This window comes from Pan paniscus, chromosome 8 (genome assembly GCF_029289425.2).
Source record: "Pan paniscus chromosome 8, NHGRI_mPanPan1-v2.0_pri, whole genome shotgun sequence".
In the NCBI taxonomy this organism is placed as follows: Eukaryota; Metazoa; Chordata; class Mammalia; order Primates; family Hominidae; genus Pan; species Pan paniscus.
The window spans coordinates 65,260,933-65,279,651 of record NC_073257.2 but is presented as its reverse complement, the minus strand read 5'-3'; the positions used below and the strand labels follow the sequence as shown (position 1 = coordinate 65,279,651).

Genomic DNA, 18,719 nt, shown 5'->3' with positions numbered 1-18,719 from the left:
CACATCTATTTATAAAAATCAGGAAAACACATATTTTTCTTACGGAAGTTCCACCTCCTTAATAAACAAAACAAATTAATCTGTCAAACAAATGCACCAGGCTTGCTGCATTCATGCTACCCATCTAGCCACTGGGGGTATTCTCATTACTAGTGTTCGCTACAGACCGCAGGTCTGTAAACTATGGCCTATTGTCCAAATCCAGCCCACCACCTGTTTTTCTAAATAAAGTGTTACAGGAACACAATCATGCTCATGCACTTACATATTGCTGATTTCACATCCAGTGTAAAGGTGGAATGGTTACAACAAAACCATATCATCCCCAAAACCCTTAATAACTAGCCCTTTACAGAAACTGTACAGATCCCTGTTGTAGATGATACAAAGGAAGAAGTTGGCACCCTCAACTTCAGAGAAGTCAGAGGTCAATATTAGCTAAACAGTTTGGGAAGAAATTCATAGAGAATATATTGTTGAGCTAGGTGCTGAACATATTTTAAGAAAATTTTACAAAACAAATATTGTACATTTTTCCAATGTCCCTAGGTTTGAAAGTGCCTGTAAAACAACTCTCACCTAGAAACAAAGAAAAATTAATAATGTTAATTATATTTTTGTGAACATTTATAGAGCAAGATGATATTGTTAAGATAAAAAACACAGAAGCTAGAAAAAAGTGAGTTTTTATTTTAAAGAATTTTTACATTTTTACTTTTCTATTTCCTAATAGAATGTGAATTCACATATTTTGACATCTAGAATTGATTGAAAATAAGATATTGTCTCAGTGTCCAAATAAGATAATGGCAAAGATGTGAATATATACTATGTACACACATTATTGTCAAAAATAAAACATTTTCTCTTCTTGAGAGGAAACTTTAAAAACATAAATAAATAAATAAATAAATAAATAAATTTATTTTCATGAGATTTCTAATGATTTCAGAATGTTGTCATGATTAAGTTAGAAAGTTTAGCCAAAAATAAATTACGATTGTGGGAAAAGCCCTTAAGAGCACTGGCCACATGCAAAATGCCCGTATAATATTACACCTATGAAACTTATGTAGAATCAACTAAGTGGTAGAATAAAACAGTTTCTTTGTTTTCTAACTATGAAGAACAGCTTTTTTCAAGGAAAACAAATCATTTTTAGACAGAACTACATTATGATTTAGTTTATATGTTTTATAGCACTGAATTTCAAAAATATACCTCAGTCTATTTCCTAAGAGACTATCCATTCTAAAAGATCTAAGCAGTTATGATTCTTCCAAATGAAGTGAAACAGCAGTAAGTGAATTTTTTGAGTCAAGCTCATGGCAAATGGTGCATAAATCGATAAAAGATGACACTTGTACAGCCATTTATGACCTTGCATGACATTAAATTAATTCAACCACATAATAGTATTGTCTATGACTTGATGGAAGAGCAAAATAACAGGAACTCGTTAATTGAGAGAGTGAGAAAGGCAAAGGATAAGTACATGTCAAGCTGGCAAGCTGCTATTCTACACTGGACCTTGTCATTGAAGAGATGATTGAGGGAAAAATGCTTCTAAGGAAATGACTGAAACCTATGAATATCAAGATGGTTTGGCTTTCTTAGGCTTGCAACTCTTCTCTTCTGATTTGCCACTCTTTTCCTTCAGAAGTATAGGAACAATAGAACTTGGAATTACTAACAGAAGAATTTAGTACTGAAATTTAATAAGTACATAAAAGACACCACCCCTCTGTCTGTTTAGGGAATAAGAAAGCACCAAGGAGCAGCATTGTATTAAACGTGGTTAGGTCACGGAGGGTTTCCTGGATGAATAGACATTTTTCCTAGTCCTGAAAAGTGAGTAAGAGTCATTTAGTTGAGATGGCGCTAAGAATGATGGAGGAAGGAGGGGAATGTTGCAAAAACAGAGCAAGAAAAAGGGTGAAAAAAATAATATTATCATTCCCTTAGTCATCAAGCCTGAAAATGAAGTCATTTTGACCAAGTTTTCCCCATTATGCTCTAAATATGTCAAGTTCACTTATATATATATAAACTATTTTAATTATATATATTCAGAAGAGAGTATCTGGACCTTGTCTCAAGAACCTGCCAGAGACTTAGAACAATTCTTGGAACAGAATATTTAAAAATATGTAATTTAGGCTGGGCATGTTTGCTCATACCTGTAATCCTAGTATTTTGAGATGCCAAGGCAGGAGGAGCATCACTCGAGCCCAGGAGGTCCAGAGCAGCCTGGGCAACATAGTGGAAACCCATCTTTATTTAAAAAAAAAAAAATTTAGCCGTGAGTGATGGTACACGCCTTAGTCACAGCTACTTGGGAGGCTGAAGTGGAAGGATCCCTTCAACCTGGGAGGTTGAGGCTGCAGTGAGCCATGATCATGCCACTGCACTCCAGCTTTGGTGACAGAGTGAGAATCTGCCTCAAAAAACAAACAACACGTGTGTGCATATGTGTGTGTATATAAATAATTGCTTGTGCTATTAAATATTTTTAGGTTTTCACATAATTTTTCTTGCCTTATTTGCTGCACTCAGTTTCTAACTACTTCTGCCTACTATTTTTTCATCTAAATTGTGAATAACATTATGTCATTTCTATGTTTACAAGTTTCCAATGATTAAGTTTTAATGACTCTGACACACTGCTGTGGGCATATAAAAATAGTATAACACACTAGAAAAGCAACTTTGTACCAAAGGATAAGAGTTTTCTTTCATTAACTCCAAATCAAATATAAAAAAAAATTAATTCCAAAAAGTTGTTTGTCAAAATATAACTTACATGCCTAAAAATTCAAATAATCCAAGTATATAACAATAAGTAAATGCTATTTACATTTTGGCATTTTCTTTCAATAGAATGTTAGTACAACCATTAAAAATGACAATTATTGATACCATATAGTAATGTGAAATGTTCATATCAATTCCTATCAATTATAAGTAAAAAAAAGAGAATTTAAATTTTTGTAAACAATAGTGTACAGATTTAAAATTTTGCCTATTTCATAAATAAAGTTGTTTACATATATCCACATTTATGTATATATATGATTATTCATGTGTATAGAAAAGTGTGGAAAAGAATACAACTGACACTTTTAACAGCACTTTCTTCTGATTTGAGAAATTTGGAGAAGAGTCTTTCAATCATCTTATGGAGTTAAGGCAACTTTAAATTAAAATGAACAAGAATTTCAATAAAAACTTAAAAATTAAAGTTTCAAGACATATATACATGTTGAAAAATACTGAAAACAGTCCAGGGACAGTGACTCACACCTATAATCCCAGTTTACATTGGGAGGCTGAGGTGGGAGGATCACTTGAGACCAGGAGTTGGAGACCAGCCTGGGCAACACAGCGAGACTCCATCTCTATATTTTTAAATAAAAATAATAAAAAGAAATAAGTAAAAATAAAATATTGAAAAGAGACACTTCAAAATGGGAAAAGTCTTTGGGTCATGATTGTATACACAGTTTTAAAATTTTTCTTCTATTTTTGTATTTACCCCAATAAGCATTATTACTTTTAAAAGCAAAAAGTTATCAACATATATATTTTCCTTTTTTTCTTGAGACAGAGTATCGCACCGTCACCTGGGCTGTGGTGCAGTGGCGCAGTCTCATCTCACTGCAACCTCTGCCTGCCAGGTTCAAGTGATTCTCCTGCCTCAACCTCCCGAGTACCTGGGATTACAGCCACCCGCCACCACGCCCGGCTGACTTTTGGTATTTTTAGTAGAATGGGGTTTCACTATGTTGGCCAGGCTGGTCTCGGACTCCTGACCTCGTGATCTGCCCGCCTCGGCCTCCCAGAGTGCTGGGATTACAGGCGTGAGCCACCACGCCCGGCCAACATATATTTTTTTCATGAACAGTGTGATCCACCATTTGGTGCACATATTATTTACCTATTTATTTTTTTTCCTCATTTAGTATTTTCTAGGCAGTAGAGAATGCTCCTAAATCCAGTGGCATTGTTTTGAGTGACCTGCTGTCACCAGAGTGGATCCAAAGGCCTGCCTTTGATAAACTCAGTAAATAGCTTACACAATTCTTGTATGCAATAAACACCCTTTCTTGCTTATCAATTCTATTTATTCTTCGAATTCTACAAAAAAAAGTACAAATTTTAAAATCTTTATATCTTTGCCATGATAATCTTGCTCTGTTCACTTCCACAATATTTCCAGAGTACTAGAAAATGTCATTCAGCAGTAAAGCTCCTGCTGTCATAAACACTTAGCTTTCAGGGCTCACTGTTTATGAAACAGGAGGAGTTTATTGCCTTATACATTGTCTCCAGTTGTGGGATTATTGCTTAGAGCATTGACCTGTTTGAAGATGAGAGTTGTGGCTCTTCGGAACCGCAAGTGGGTACTTTTCTTAACAACAAAAGGAGATTCATAACATGAAAAGTGAATAAAAGTCTATGCAAAGATATTAACTTGATTTTATTACTAGCCTTAGAGAAAATGTTTTTTTATTGAAATACTAAGTATGAGATGTAATAAGAAAACACATTTGAATACAAGGGTAAAGAATTTATAAATATTTTAAAGGAATACATTTGAAAAATACACTTTTAAACTTTTCCAACATATTCGTACTTAAATACATTTTTATTTTATATTGAGATTCCTTGGTTATTTGGAAGCTACTGTATCTCTATGTTTTCAAGGAATTTCAATACACATACAAGTGCATTTTTCTTCTGACTGATTTTATAATATGAAGTCCCTGGGTCAAATAAGGTGATTGTGATATTACTTATTACTGACAAAATGCAGAGTTTTTGTTTGCTTATAGTTTTATTTAAGAAGTTATTTTATTATTTTACTTATTATTTTAGTCAAATCCATAGAGACACATACTTAAGAAGTTTAAAATCAGATGTTTCATCATTATTTGCATTGACTAAGAATTGTTTAGGAAGGGAGTTTATCTTTGTTTTGTTTTCAAGTATTTGTAGGTTTCAATTCTACTTCTGTTATTATTTTTAAAATTTTTTTATATTAGCTATAAAGATTTCATTAATCTTTCATATTATTTTTACCATTGGAAACATAAAATAATTTAGTACTAATCTTATTCAGAATACCTACTATCTCCCTAATATTAGGGGTCTGTTTGATCTATCAAAAGCTGAGAAATAAAATGTATAGTGTTATATTATATTTATGTTTTTCTCTACTGTTCTCACATATTTTGAAATATTACTATGTGTTAACTCATTCACTTATTTCTTGAGTTGACAGCTTTTTATTAAACATAGAATTATACCTAGGTTTCTTTGGGAATCTGGAGGAAAAACTGAGAATGGAACTAATATAAATTCCTGGTTCATAGAACATTTACTTAACTGGAAGAAGCAAGGGAAGATAAATTAAGAAATAAAATATAAACTGTAGTATTTTAAAATTAACACTCTATGGAGAAAAATGAAGCATAGAATGAAGAAAAAAATAAGAAATTGAGTGCTGCTATTTAAAATCAGATGGTTAGGAAAAAAAGCAAAATTTCGGATATTTTAATAGATTCTTGAAGAAGGCAAGGAAGCAGAATTCAGAAATCTTAATCATGAGATTCAAATCAAAAGGAAAACAATGGCAACAATTTTCTCCCCACCATCCCCCATAAAAGCTTAGACATAGAGTGTTATTGAAACAGCAAAAATGTGGCTAGAGCCTCATTATAAAAGTGAACAGTGGCAGGAGATGCTATAAGACAGGGACTATGGAAGGCTTAGAGATGAAAAGAAAGGCAGCCATTCCAAACCCTGTACAGTCACATCAGGCGTTTTTTTTTTTTAAAAAAACCCTCTATCTACCAGAATCTCTGGCTAGTAAATGATGATTTCCCCTTCTTTTTTCTATCTTTTCCACTTTTTGTTTGTTTGATATTGTTTCCCTTCAAATCTTCAAGACACTTCTAATATTCAGCCAATGGCGGAACCACTAATGTATGCCAAATTGGGCTAAAAGCTGGTGGTTTGACTCAAATTCCACATTTAAAAAAAGAAGAGAGAGGTAGAACTCCAGACATTCTCACTATCCTGTGCACTGGGAATCATGTCTCCCACATACCTGGCAGAAGAAGGAAGTTCTATTAAAAAAAAAAAAAATCCTTAGACTCAGGAAAATCAGACATAGCTAAAGGCAAGACATGTAATCAAAATACAGATACTGAGTGAAAATCTGAATTCTAAATAGTGAGATGACTCATCTCCAAGAACACATGTAGCTAGGTTTATAACTCTGCTCCAGACTCAAGGCTCCTTCCTCAGAAGCAGAAGAGAAGATTCCCCTGTAGGAAAATGGTTCTAAAAAAAGATAAAAATCAGATAAAGTCTGGTATAGGGAGGGAGGCATCCTCCAATGATACAGACTAGCAAGATCACCCAAAACAAAGCCTACCAGTTGGCCAAATATGTATGTCAATTTAAATTAATGTATTTAGAGACTCGCTGTTACATATAAACAGAAAATTATAGATCTTAAAATCATTGGTAGTGATAACATAAAAAAGAGTCCAAAATAAAAATCTTTAAAGGGAATCATAGCCTAGTTAATATAGGCAATACAAAGAGTAAATACAATATTATTAACCTCTAACTCATTGTTCTGTAGAGATAGAAAATATTGCACCATAGGAGGTGGAGAGGATAGAAAATAGCAAAACTATATATATTTATATGTTTAAATTTTAGCTGAAATAAAAGTTGCAATAACAGATCTAAATATGTAACTTTGAAACATCTCAAAAAATTAACAACAAACCTAACTAAAAAATGGGCAAATAAACATTTTTCCAAAAACGATACACAAATGGCAGAAAGAACATTAAAAGATGCTCAACATCACTAATCAATAGCAAAATACAAATCAAAACCATACCGAGATACCATTTCACACCCATTCAAATGTCAATCATTAATTTTAAAAAAATGGTTGGAGGTTGAACACAGTGGTGCATTCCTATAATCTAGCACCTTGGGAGGCCAAGGCTGGCAGATCGCGTGAGCCCAGGAGTTTGTGACCAGCCTGGGCAACACAGTGAAACCCACTCTCCACAAAAAAAATTAAAAAAAAAAAAGTAGCCAGGCGTGGTGGTGCATGCCTATAGTCCCAGCTACTCGAGAGGCTGAGGTGGGAGGATCACTTGAGCCCTGGCTGCAGAGGATGCAGTGAGCTGAGATTGCACCAGTGCACTCCAGCCTGGGTAATAGAAGGATACCATTTCTCAAAGAAAAAAAAAATGGTTGGCATGATGCCGAGGAATTGAAACTCTTGTGTATTGCTGCTGGGAATGTAAAATGGTACAGTCACTTTGTAATAAATGTAACAAATGATGTTGCAATTCCTCAAAAATTCAAAAGTTTACCATATAATTCAGCAATTCCACTTCTGGGCATACACCCCAAAAAATTGAAAGCTAGAACTTGAACGGATTTTTGTATACTCATGCTCATTATAGCATAATCCACAATAGACAAAAGGATATAGCAACCCACATGTCCATGGATGAATAAACAAAATGTGGGATAAACATAAAATAGAATATTATTGAGCCCTAAAAAGGAAGGAAATGCTGATGCATGCTACAATATGGATGAACCTTGAAAACGTTATGCTGAGTGTAATAAGGCAGTCACAACAGGACAAATATTATACGATCCCACTTACATGAGGTACGTAGAGTACACAGGTACAAATTCATGGAGACAGAAAGTAGAATGGTGGTTGCCATGATTGGAGTGAGGAGAATGGGAAGTTATTGTTTAATGTGTAGGGCATTTCAGTTTGGGAAAATAATGTTCTGGAAATGCATGATGGTGATGGATGCACTACGGTGTGAATGTATTTACATTGAACCATACACATAAAATAGTTAAAAGGGAAAATGTTACATTATATGTATTTTATGACAATAACAAAAATAAGATAAGCATAACAGAAATGAGATAATAAGTTTAGAAAATTAGCTCAGGAGGTCTAATCTCCAATAAATAAAAGTTTGAGAAGAAAAAAATTGAGGAAGAGGGAATATTTGCCAACTCATTCTAAGAGGCCAATATTACCTTTATTCTAAAGCTAGGGGGTAAAATCATGCAAAATAAAAACTAGAGAAAAATATTCTTCATGAGTATACATATGAATATCTTGAGCAAAATAGGTTTTTTGTTTATCTGTTTTTTTGAGACGGAGTCTTGCTCAATTGCCCAGGCTGGAGTGCAGTGGCATCATCTCAGCTCACCGCAACCACTGCCTCCTGGGTTCAAGCAATTCCCCTGTCTCAGCCTCCCAAGTAGCTGGAATTATGGGCACCCACCACCACAACTGGCTAAATTTTTATTTTTAATAGAGACAGGGTTTCACCATATTGGTCAGGCTGGTCTCAAACTCCTGACCTCAGATGATCCACCTACCTAGGCCTCCCAAAGTGCTGGGATTACAGGCATGAGCCACTGCACCCAGCCACAAAATAGTTTTTAGATCATCAATATATTAAAAAGAATTACACACCATGACCAAGTGTCATTTATCCCAGAAATTTAAGATTAATATAACATCATTTTACTTCTCATGGATTATGCAAAAAAATCAAATATTCATTAATTAATGCACCATATTAGAATAAAGAACAAAAAACACAAGATCCACAAGGTCATCTCTATAAATGCAGAGAGAACATTCGACAAATTCCAACATCTAATCATGATAAACACTTTCGGTAAAATAGGAATAAAAAGAAACATGTTCAACCAATTAAAATGCATCTACATAAAACCTATAGCTTAAAAAATATACATAGAATAAAAGACAATGTTTTTGCCCTAAGATCAAGAACCAGACAAGTATATCCATTCTCACTACTTCCATTTAATATTGTACTATAAGTTCTAGCCAGTACAATAAAGCAAGAAATAGAAAGTAAATTCCCCCAGATTAAAAAGGAAGAAGTAAACTTTTTTTTTATTGGCAGAAGACATCACTCCTCATGTAGAAAATCCTCAGGAATTTACAGAATACCTACTAGTATTAATAAAAAAAAATTTAACAGATTTTCAAGATGTAACATTGATACAGCAAAACCAACTGTATTTCTATATATTAGAAACAAAAGTTCAAAATTAAAATTAAGAAAACAATACAATGTACAACATCATTAAAAAGAGTAGAATACTTTGTAATACATGTAACAAAAGTTGTGAAAAACCTGTATACTGAAAACTATAAAATATTGCTGTGATAAATTAAATATTAAAGGGGAGACATTTCATATTCATGGACAGAAATAATCCATATTGTTAAGATGTTAATTCTCCCCAAATGGATCTACAGTTTCAATCCTTATGAAAATCCCACATTTTTGGCAGAAATTCATAAGCTGATCCGAAACTTGATGTGGAAAAGCAAAAGACCTTAAATGAACAAACTAATTTTGAAACAGAAGAGAAAAGCTGGAGGACTTACCATAATCAACTTTATAGTACCCTATGAAGCTGAAGTATTTGAGAGTGTGTGCGGTATTGTTATAAAAATAGACATATAGATCGATGGAACAGAAGAGAGTCCCAAAATAAATCCTTAAATGAAAGGTCAATTGATTTTCAACAGAAGTGCCAAGGTAATTAAATGGGAAAAGGATAGCATTTTCAACAATTTCTACTGAGACAACTGGATATCCACATACAAAACGATGAATTTATTTTAGACCTACACTTCATACCACATAAGAAACTAATCTCAAAATATATAACAGACTTAAAAATAAGTATAAAATGTGAAAAAAAAAACTTACCAAAGAAAACATCAGGAAAAAATTGTATAATTTTTCTTTTTTTCTTTCAAGGCAGGGGCTCACTTTATCTGCCAGGCTGTAGTGCAGTGGTATGATCACAACTCACTGCAGCCTTGACCTCCTAGGCTCAAGTGATCTTCCCAACTTTAGCTCCGCTAACTTTTAATTTTTTATGGAGATAGGGTCTCACTTTTTTGCCCAGGCTGGTCCCCAACTCTTACCCTCAAGCAATCCTCCCACCTCAGCCTCCAAAAGTGCTGGGATTACAGGGGTGAGCCACCACACCCAGCAAATTTTATAATTTTGTATTAGGAAAAGATTTCTCGAATATAACATCAAAGCATGATGTATTAAATAAAAATTGATGTTAAGCATCATCAAAATTTACAACTTTTGCTCTTCATTAAGAAAATGAAAAGACAAGCTACAGCTGAGAGAACGTATTTGCCAATCATATATCTTAATAAGGACTTAAATCCAGACTCTATAAAAAACTCTTACAACTTGATAATAATAATGGCCAAAATATTTTAATAGACACATTATGAGGTATGATAAGTAGCACATGAGAAAATGCTCAACAGAATTCGTCATCAAGAAATGCAAATTAAAACTATAAGATACCTCTACATGCAAACTAGCATAGTTAAAATTGAAAAAGACTTAGAGTGTAAGTATTGGCAAAGATGTGAAAAATTGAGACCTTTATGCATAGCTGGTGGGAACGTAGAGTGGTACAGCTACTTTGAAAAACAGTTTGGCAGTTTCTTGAAAATTTAAACCTACATTTAACATATTACCTGGCAGTTCCACTCCTAGTAATCTGCCTAAGAAAAACAAAAATGTATGTTCACACAGAGTCATGTATAAAAACATTTGCAGAAGCGAAATTCATACAATCAATCTAAATTCCCATCAACTGATGAGTGGATAAACAAAACATCTTAATACAATGGAATCGTGTTAAGCAATAAAAAGGAACCAATTACTAATACACACTACAACACAAATTAACATCGAAGAGATGATGACTAAAAAAGATCATATATCATGCAAAGGACCAGGAATCAGCATATCATTGGACTTCTCTGAGGCAATACTGAAGCTAGAAGAAACTAGGGTACTGCCTTGAAGATTTTGAGAGAAAGTAAAGATACCTTATAAATAAAATATCAAAAAATATATATTTCTCATATACCCTTCCCAGCAACATTCTAGAAATAACTCTACTCCAGACCAAGGCAGAGAATAGGACATTGCATCCTCACAGATGAGAGGTTAAGGAAATCTCCAAGGTTACTGGTGAAGTGACATCCAAGTGTGATTTATGCAGCACACCATGAGAGAGAATACTGCAGTCCAAAGAAGGAGTATGAAGGAGTCAAAGGGGTATAAGTCCAGAAAAATTAAAGAAAGAAGGAAGGAGGGAGGGATAGAAAACATGGAAGGGGGGAAGACAAAAAGGCAGGCAGGAAGGAAAAGGACAAAATAATTTTTTGAATGTACCTTAGAGAAAATTAACAATTCCAGAGGCTATTTTTAGAATTAATTAGAACATAAAAAACTGGAAAATGAGGAAATGAGGCAATTACTAACTTCAAGACAACTAAAAATTACAGAAAAGGGAATATACTAATGGTACATTTTATGGTTTAAATGTGAGTACAAATTACATACTCATAATAAAAATCTCTATACATACTACTCTAAGCAAATAGTATGTTATATGGGGGAAAATTGGAGGACAGAAAGTGTTAGAATATTGGAAGAGGAACGTATTTGAGTTACATAGTTCTCTTCCAGAGAAAGATATCAGTATGTAATATCTAAAACAAAAAAAAGAACAAAAATTTTATTTAGAAAGATGGATGTTGATGTTAGAGAAAACAGGTAAAAAAACTGAGTGGCTATTTCTAGGAAGAGGGAATTAAAGTTGGAGATGGGTGGGACATAAGACTGTTGGTTTAAGTCTTCAGTGTAAACTACAACTTTTCAAACTACTACATGTATGCATGACTTTCATAAAATGTGAAAACTGAAAAAAGGACAATAAGTTAGGTTAGAAATTTCAGAAGAAAATGTAGTATATACATCTTCTGAAGTCTCTACAATATAGGAAAAAAAAACAAAACAAGGATGAAACTATAAAATGATGTTTCTTTTGCAGTCGTAGGAGTGATAGGAGACTTCAGCACATTTGGGACATAACAAAATATAGCCAAGAACTCAGCAAATTAAGGACAAGCTTGCTGTTAAAAAAAAAAAAAAAAAACCTCAGCAAAGACAAAATCAATCATGTACTAAATATAGATTATATCCACTACAGACCCCCTTCACAGAACTACATAGGAGAAAGAAAATTCTATAAAAATAAAGTGAATAGAAATTAGAGGTAGAAGTTGTGGGAAGAGGGGATCAGAAATTTTAAAAAAATGAAAAAATTGGCTTCTATAAGAAAGAGTTATCCTGAACAGGCAAGTTTGAGAACTTTTGATTCCACTGTAGACATGATTTATCTCCATTCATTTAATCCTCATAAGGGTATAGAGAAAAACTGAGTAGTTTTTGGTTAAACAGAGCCACCAATATATCCTGTCTGAATTCATTGCTGGGAAGAAAGGAAAAACTGGAGGAACAATAGAGTATGTTTACAGGTGCCTCAGTTACTGACCACAGGTTCTTAGGCTCCTGTGCAATAGAAATTGACACAAAGCCAAGTAAGTTTCCCAGACAAGGCCCTTTATTAGTGGCTTATGTTCCAATACCAGGGAGCCAAGGTAGGCACATGAGTTCTCCAGTCAGCTGGCTAAGGGCAGGCCTTTGCTGTGTTTTTAGGAAAGGTGACATGAATATGTATGAGGTATGTGACAATCATTACATGTGCAGGGTGGAGCTCAGGTCACACAAGCACAGTGAGAAATCATGTTAGTACATACACTACATTATCACAAAATGGTAGATAAGCCTCTCCCTGGGTGTGGATTTTAGTATTATAATGAGGTCAGGCACAAAGATAGGTCATTCTTCTGCTCTTGTGTGCAGCCACCTGCACACAATAGGGTCAACTCCTCTGAGCAAGGGTTGTGGTGAGAAGCTGCTTTTTAACTCCCTTAATATTTATGGTAGGGTGCTGCTTATCTTAGTTTTTTCAAGGTCTTATGATCATCAGGAGTGGCTCCAGTAGAGGTGGTGGTGTAAGCTGTGATAATTGGTGTGTATGGAAAAAATGCATGTGTGAGGGTGAAAGGGCCAGGTCTGGCAAGTGCTGAGTCCCATCCCTACTCTATCTCAACTTCTCAACTCATCAGTTAGGTTAAGGGCAGAATATTAAAGTAATGGAGTGGGAGAGGGTACCTAATTGAAAAGAAATGAAGAGTGCTACAAAAGTGGAGAGGAAAATCTTGTTACTTTCATAAAAGTTCAATTCTTTGACCTCAGCTTCAGACATTGTAGATAAACAAGATAAATGCCATTTTTTTGGATTCTGTAAGGCAGATTCATATATGTGTTCCCTTCAGTTTTTCTCAAGAAAACCTAAGTATGTTCCTGAGAGTGGTGCAAGTATGTGTTACTGAAACTCCAGGGATTTCATCTAGGTCCTGTTGCTTACTGCACGGAAAGCCAATTATTGAGACAACAAGTATTACCAGGGAAGAAGTCTTTTTATTTGGGTGACACCAACCAGGAGAAAGGAAAATAAGTCTCAAATTCATCTCCTGGACTAGCTAAAATTGAGAGGTTTATATAGTGGGGAAAAGAAGAGCTATGTGGGGGAAGGGATAGCTACCTATGGAAAGGAATTAGGGAGTGATAAGGAAGCAAATGAATGGGCTGGCTTCTCATTGTCTGGATATTGTGATCTGGTCAGTTTCCTAAGGAAGGAACTCAGATGATACAAATGTAAATTTCATGTCTTAAGACTGGGAGGATCAATTTCTATTTTTTTCAAAAATCCATAAATATCATTTACATGTGACAATTGGGCTGGTTTCATATTGAGAATAAGGTTAAGTTTAATATCCCATTGAGGTCTTAGATTGCATGTGGATTTCCCTACATCAACTGAGACAATAACACTTTCCCCCATAACTCACCTGAAGAATTTATAAGTGGGCCAGGCACCGTGACTTCTGCCTGTAATCCTAGCACTTTGGGAGGCCAAGGTAGGAGGAAAACTTGTGGCTAGGAGTTGGAAACTGGCCTGGGCAACATAGCGAGACCCTGTCTCTACAAAATTAATACAAAATTTAGCTGGGCATGGTGACACATACCTATAGTCCTAGCTGATCCAGAGGCTGAAGTGGGAGGATCATTTGAACCCAGGAGTTCGAGGCCACAGTGAGCCATGATTGTGCAATGCACTCTAGCATGGGTAACAGAGCTGGACCCTGTCTCAAAATAAATAAATAAATAAAGAAAAATAAAATTTAAAGATTCATGAGTATGTCTATATACTATTAAGATAAAATAGCAAACCAGAAAGCAGTCTCATATTTAACACATCTAATTTCTGTGTCATATGTGTGTGACACATTTTTGTTACACAGCTAGATATGTAGATATGGAAACTAAAGTGAGTTCCATATATCCAGACATTTTTCATCATGAAAAAACATTGGAAAGTCATTATCTGATGTTTTTGTTATTTCTGAAATACATAATATGAAAGCAAAGAGTTGCAATATGATCATTTTATAAAAGAAAATACATGGGCTTAGATGTGCCTACTTGGACCCGAGGTACACATATTTGAGTCTAAATAGAATATTGATATTAAATCTGAGACCTTGGCTGGCTTTTCATTTACTTCTGAGAATGAACAACTTAAGGCAAGGTGGGAGTGTGAGCACATGACATATACCTGCCATTTTAAGAAGCGGTTACTATCTTGATTAAGTATTTACTTCCTTGCAATGGAACGATCTAATACTGGTTTCTGTTTGTTTATGTGTTTATTTTTAGGTGTTTTTATTACACAAGACAAAAACAGAAAAACAGTAACAAATGATTGGTTAGGCCTTTCAAAACAAAGAAGTGTATGTGCTACAGTATATTTAGACCTATTATTCTTAATCTTCTAAGTGGAACATAAAATCTTAATGTCTAATACAAAAATACTAAGAATATGTAAGTTCTTAATTAGTACTTGATTGTCTGAAGCCCTGAAATAGACTCCTGGGAATTTTACTAATGGCCAATAAGGAGGAACTGTTAGAATATAAATTCCTGGTAAAGGAAACAAAAAATAAGTTATTTCCTTAAGGGACTACAGAGGGTACAGAAGTAACTTTTTGTCCTTTTGTTTGCATATTTTCATACAAAGGGTTCTCATCTATTAATTCCATTCTGAAAGATAAACAGCACACCAGCTCTCCTTAGCATTCTATATATAAGAAACTTCAGACTAAGCTGAGTGTGGTGGCTCATACCTATAATCCCAGCACTTTGGAAGGCTGAGGTAAGCAGATAACTTGAGCCCAAGAGTTTGATACCAGCCTGGGCAACATGGAGAAAACCCATCTCTACAAAGAATACAAAAATTAGCTGGATGTGGGTGGTGTGCACCTGTAGTCCCAGCTGCTCAGGAGCCTGAGGTGGGAGGATCACTTGAGCCTGGGAAGTGGAGCCTGCAGTGAGCTATGATCATACCGCTGCACTCCAGGATCAATTACAGAATGAGACCATGTCTCAAAAAAAATAAATAAATAAATAAGGTAAGGTTTAGCAGGTTAGGTAAAATATATTTTATGTGAGAAAGTTAAATAATCTACCCCAAATCATAAAACTACAAAATGGCAAATACGAAATGTAGAACTAAATTATTAACTCCAAACCCAGAGCCTTCCCTCAAAATTCTGGCTAGAAATGGCAATGCTTAGATGAATAACTTCTGTTTCCTCTTCAAACATTAATATTCCAGTATGCCTGGAGTGGGAGGAACATTACACTGTACTTCTTTCTCCTCCTTCATTAGTGAAGGTCACTGGAATAGGTTCATCACACTCAAGCAAAGGCCTGGGGAAATGATAGAATTACCTCTGTTGACCCAGAAGAGCACCAAAAGCACCAGTGTGCAGAAATCAGAGACCTCAAGCTAAAAGTCATAAAAGGTAAGTGTTTATAATTAACCTTTCATGGATATCCTCTTTATAGTCCTGTCTATGATTGCTGTTCTTATCTTCATTCTGTTCCTCACTATAAGGTGTCTTTGCCAAGGACCCCTTAATCCTGAACACCCATGGGATTTTCTACTCCCTTAAACAACTATCTCTCTTCTAAAATGTAACTATCCTCCCCCATACAAGACTTAGTTTCCTTCACAAGGGTGAAACAGTTCTGGCCACAACATTGTTTTCAGAATAATTAGTCTACTTTACTTTTTTCTTTTATCTCTGGCACTAAATGTTCCCTTTTAGCTCCTCTTTGTATAATACTTATATTTGGTCCATGCATACTTAACCTCCTTGTAAAATTTGTTTCTTCTTGCCTAAAGGCCATCAAACTCCAAAGGGTCATGCAAATGGAGCCTTAGATGATGGCTTCCTTTTTATCAGGGACACTTACAGGTCTCTGAATGATATCTGACTGTCATTTTCCCAAAACAATGCTCCCTGTCAGTATGAACGGTCATTGTCCCTATCCTAACAGCTAGATGTACCTCTTCAGATGGGGGATTGATAGCAGCAGGAGACAGACACATTCATAGGCAGACAGAGACAGATTCCCAGTGAAACCTAACCTTCAAGCCAAAGACAGTTTAAAGCCTGAAAACTGAGCTGCCAGTTCCAGATAGAGTCCATGACCAGAGTGAGAACTTCTATTCCCATCTTACCCACTCTCAATTGGTTCCTTCTGAATGATGCCTTTTAGCCAATTGAAAAGTGATTTTTCCAAGACCATACACAGACAAATCAGTACCCACTCACCTCTTCTAAGCCCATAAAAACCCTGGACTCAGCCTCACAGGCTGCTACCCACTTTCATTCTGCTTGTGTGGCTGACAGCTTTCTTTCTGTAGCTCAATAAAATTCTACTGTCTTACTCACTTTCAGGTGTCTGCATATCTTATTTTTCTTGGTTGCAGGACAAGAACCTGGAAGTCGTCGAACTGTGGAAGCAAAAGACCTGTAATGCTCCTGCTTGCTGAGCTGTGAGCAGTGGTAGTAAAAGAGCAGTAACATTCTCTCCTGCTTGCCAAACAGGAGAGAAGCCACTGGCACCACTCCCTCCCACTCACTGAACTATAGAAGAGAAAAAATTGAAACACCAAAACTGGGAAAATGCGACTTTTGCGAAAATTTGAAAGTGCATGCTTCACAGAAGGAAGGGGGAGCTGGTCTATTATGTCTCACTACAACAAGACTAAAATTTTGCAAATAAATTGTTCCTGCTATAATTTATCCTTGGTAGAAATGAAGAAATTGGAGAGAGAAAAAATTGGATTCTAGGTCCTGACCATTGTTTTTGAATTTGTATTATTTTCCTACAATTTAGGCTAAATTCTGAACTATTTGCTGGCTACAAGAGGTCTCTAAAAAAGAGCTGGGTTTTAGTTTTCTTCATGCTCTTTAAAAACTGGCATATAATGGTGTGTATCTCTTGTTGTTTTACTTCTAAGAAACTGAAGGCATGATATTCTGAAGACTAGAGGTGATTCAACAGCCTGTGAATCTTCTTCATTTGGAATCCCACTGGGCCTGATCTGTTTCCACCAATGCACTTGTGATCACCAATGCACTTCTGCTAAACCTATATCCTATCAAGTACTCTCCCTAAATGCTCAGAGACCATAACAGAAGATGAGGGTGTGTGAGATTATAAAAGCCAAATTAGTGGAGTGGAATCTGGAGGCTAAAGCAACTCCATCTTGGGTGCTAATCTGCCATGTTGGCTTCTGATTAACCCCAGTTCTGGAAGGCCTCTGAGGTTTCCAATTTATCTATTGTCCCTTGTGTAAGAGCAAGTACTTATCATAAATCCTGCTATTAGGGCAAATTTCTACCCATTCCCTCTGAAGCATGTGCGCCTCTCCTCTACATGTAATCTCCCCTACAATAGATAAACCCCTCTGGGTCTGGGGGCTAATAGTGTGGGAACCCATCATCTTGCCTCACTGCTGCACAAGCCACAGGTGTGGCTTCTGTTTCTAAGTCCCTATTAAATGTTTCTAGATACCAGATGTATCAGCCTCTTTCTTCAGCCTCTCAGCTTCCTGGGACTTTGGGGTTGGTTTGCATAGACCTACCCACCAAAAAACTCTCACAGAGTCAGTCTTACATACATACGGAGCACGGTTGGGAAAATTCTATGAATATTTATAGGGGAAGTCATGTGCTTGAAAATTGGATAAACTTGTATGTAACATACATTCCATTTTGACTTGGGGGTGAGGTTTCAGCTGGGATTTGACTGTTTATGTCAAAAGGTAAACTTTAGGGCAAAAAGAATTTGGGCATAGTCTCTGCAAGCTGACTGAAACTGGCTTAAGATCTATGGTCACTTATCAATAAAGAATGTGATAAAAACGGTCTTTGTCCAATCAGAGTGCTGGCAGGACCACAAGGCAAGGAAAGGGCATTGACAGTTGGAGTCCAGTGATTTATTTGTATTGGTTGGAAAATTTTTCAATTATAGTTGTTTTGGCAATGTTTTTCAGGAGCTGGTTTCTGTTTAATTACAGAAAAGAAACCTTATGTAAATTAACAACAACAGGATACATGAACAATCCTTCATCCTACTAGCCATGAAATTCTGGAGTTTTTTGTTTGTTTGTTGTAGGGTTTTTGTTGTTGTTGTTTTGCTTTGTCTCATTGTAGCCACAGAAAGTCCATTTGGTCTGCCTGTTGGGGTATATTGTGACAATTCCATTTGTCTTTAGCTGAAAATGGT

At 35.5% G+C, this 18,719-nt stretch overlaps 2 long non-coding RNA genes across 4 annotated transcripts in view; one reads left to right on the top strand and one right to left on the bottom strand.

The window, feature by feature from the left end:
• LOC134731066 (uncharacterized) overlaps positions 1-18,355 on the top strand; it is a 57,767-nt gene extending 39,412 nt beyond the window's left edge. The window contains exons 3-5 of one of the 3 annotated variants that reach the window (XR_010113137.1): positions 14,793-14,866; positions 15,805-15,940; positions 16,915-18,355. This is a non-coding gene — a long non-coding RNA (uncharacterized LOC134731066). Of the gene's footprint in view, positions 1-14,792; positions 15,941-16,914 lie in introns of all 3 variants that reach the window. The other 2 variants (XR_010113136.1, XR_010113138.1) reach the window with 2 other exon arrangements.
• LOC129393211 (uncharacterized) overlaps positions 1-18,719 on the bottom strand; it is a 212,605-nt gene that overhangs the window by 66,740 nt on the left and 127,146 nt on the right. The window lies entirely within an intron of this gene.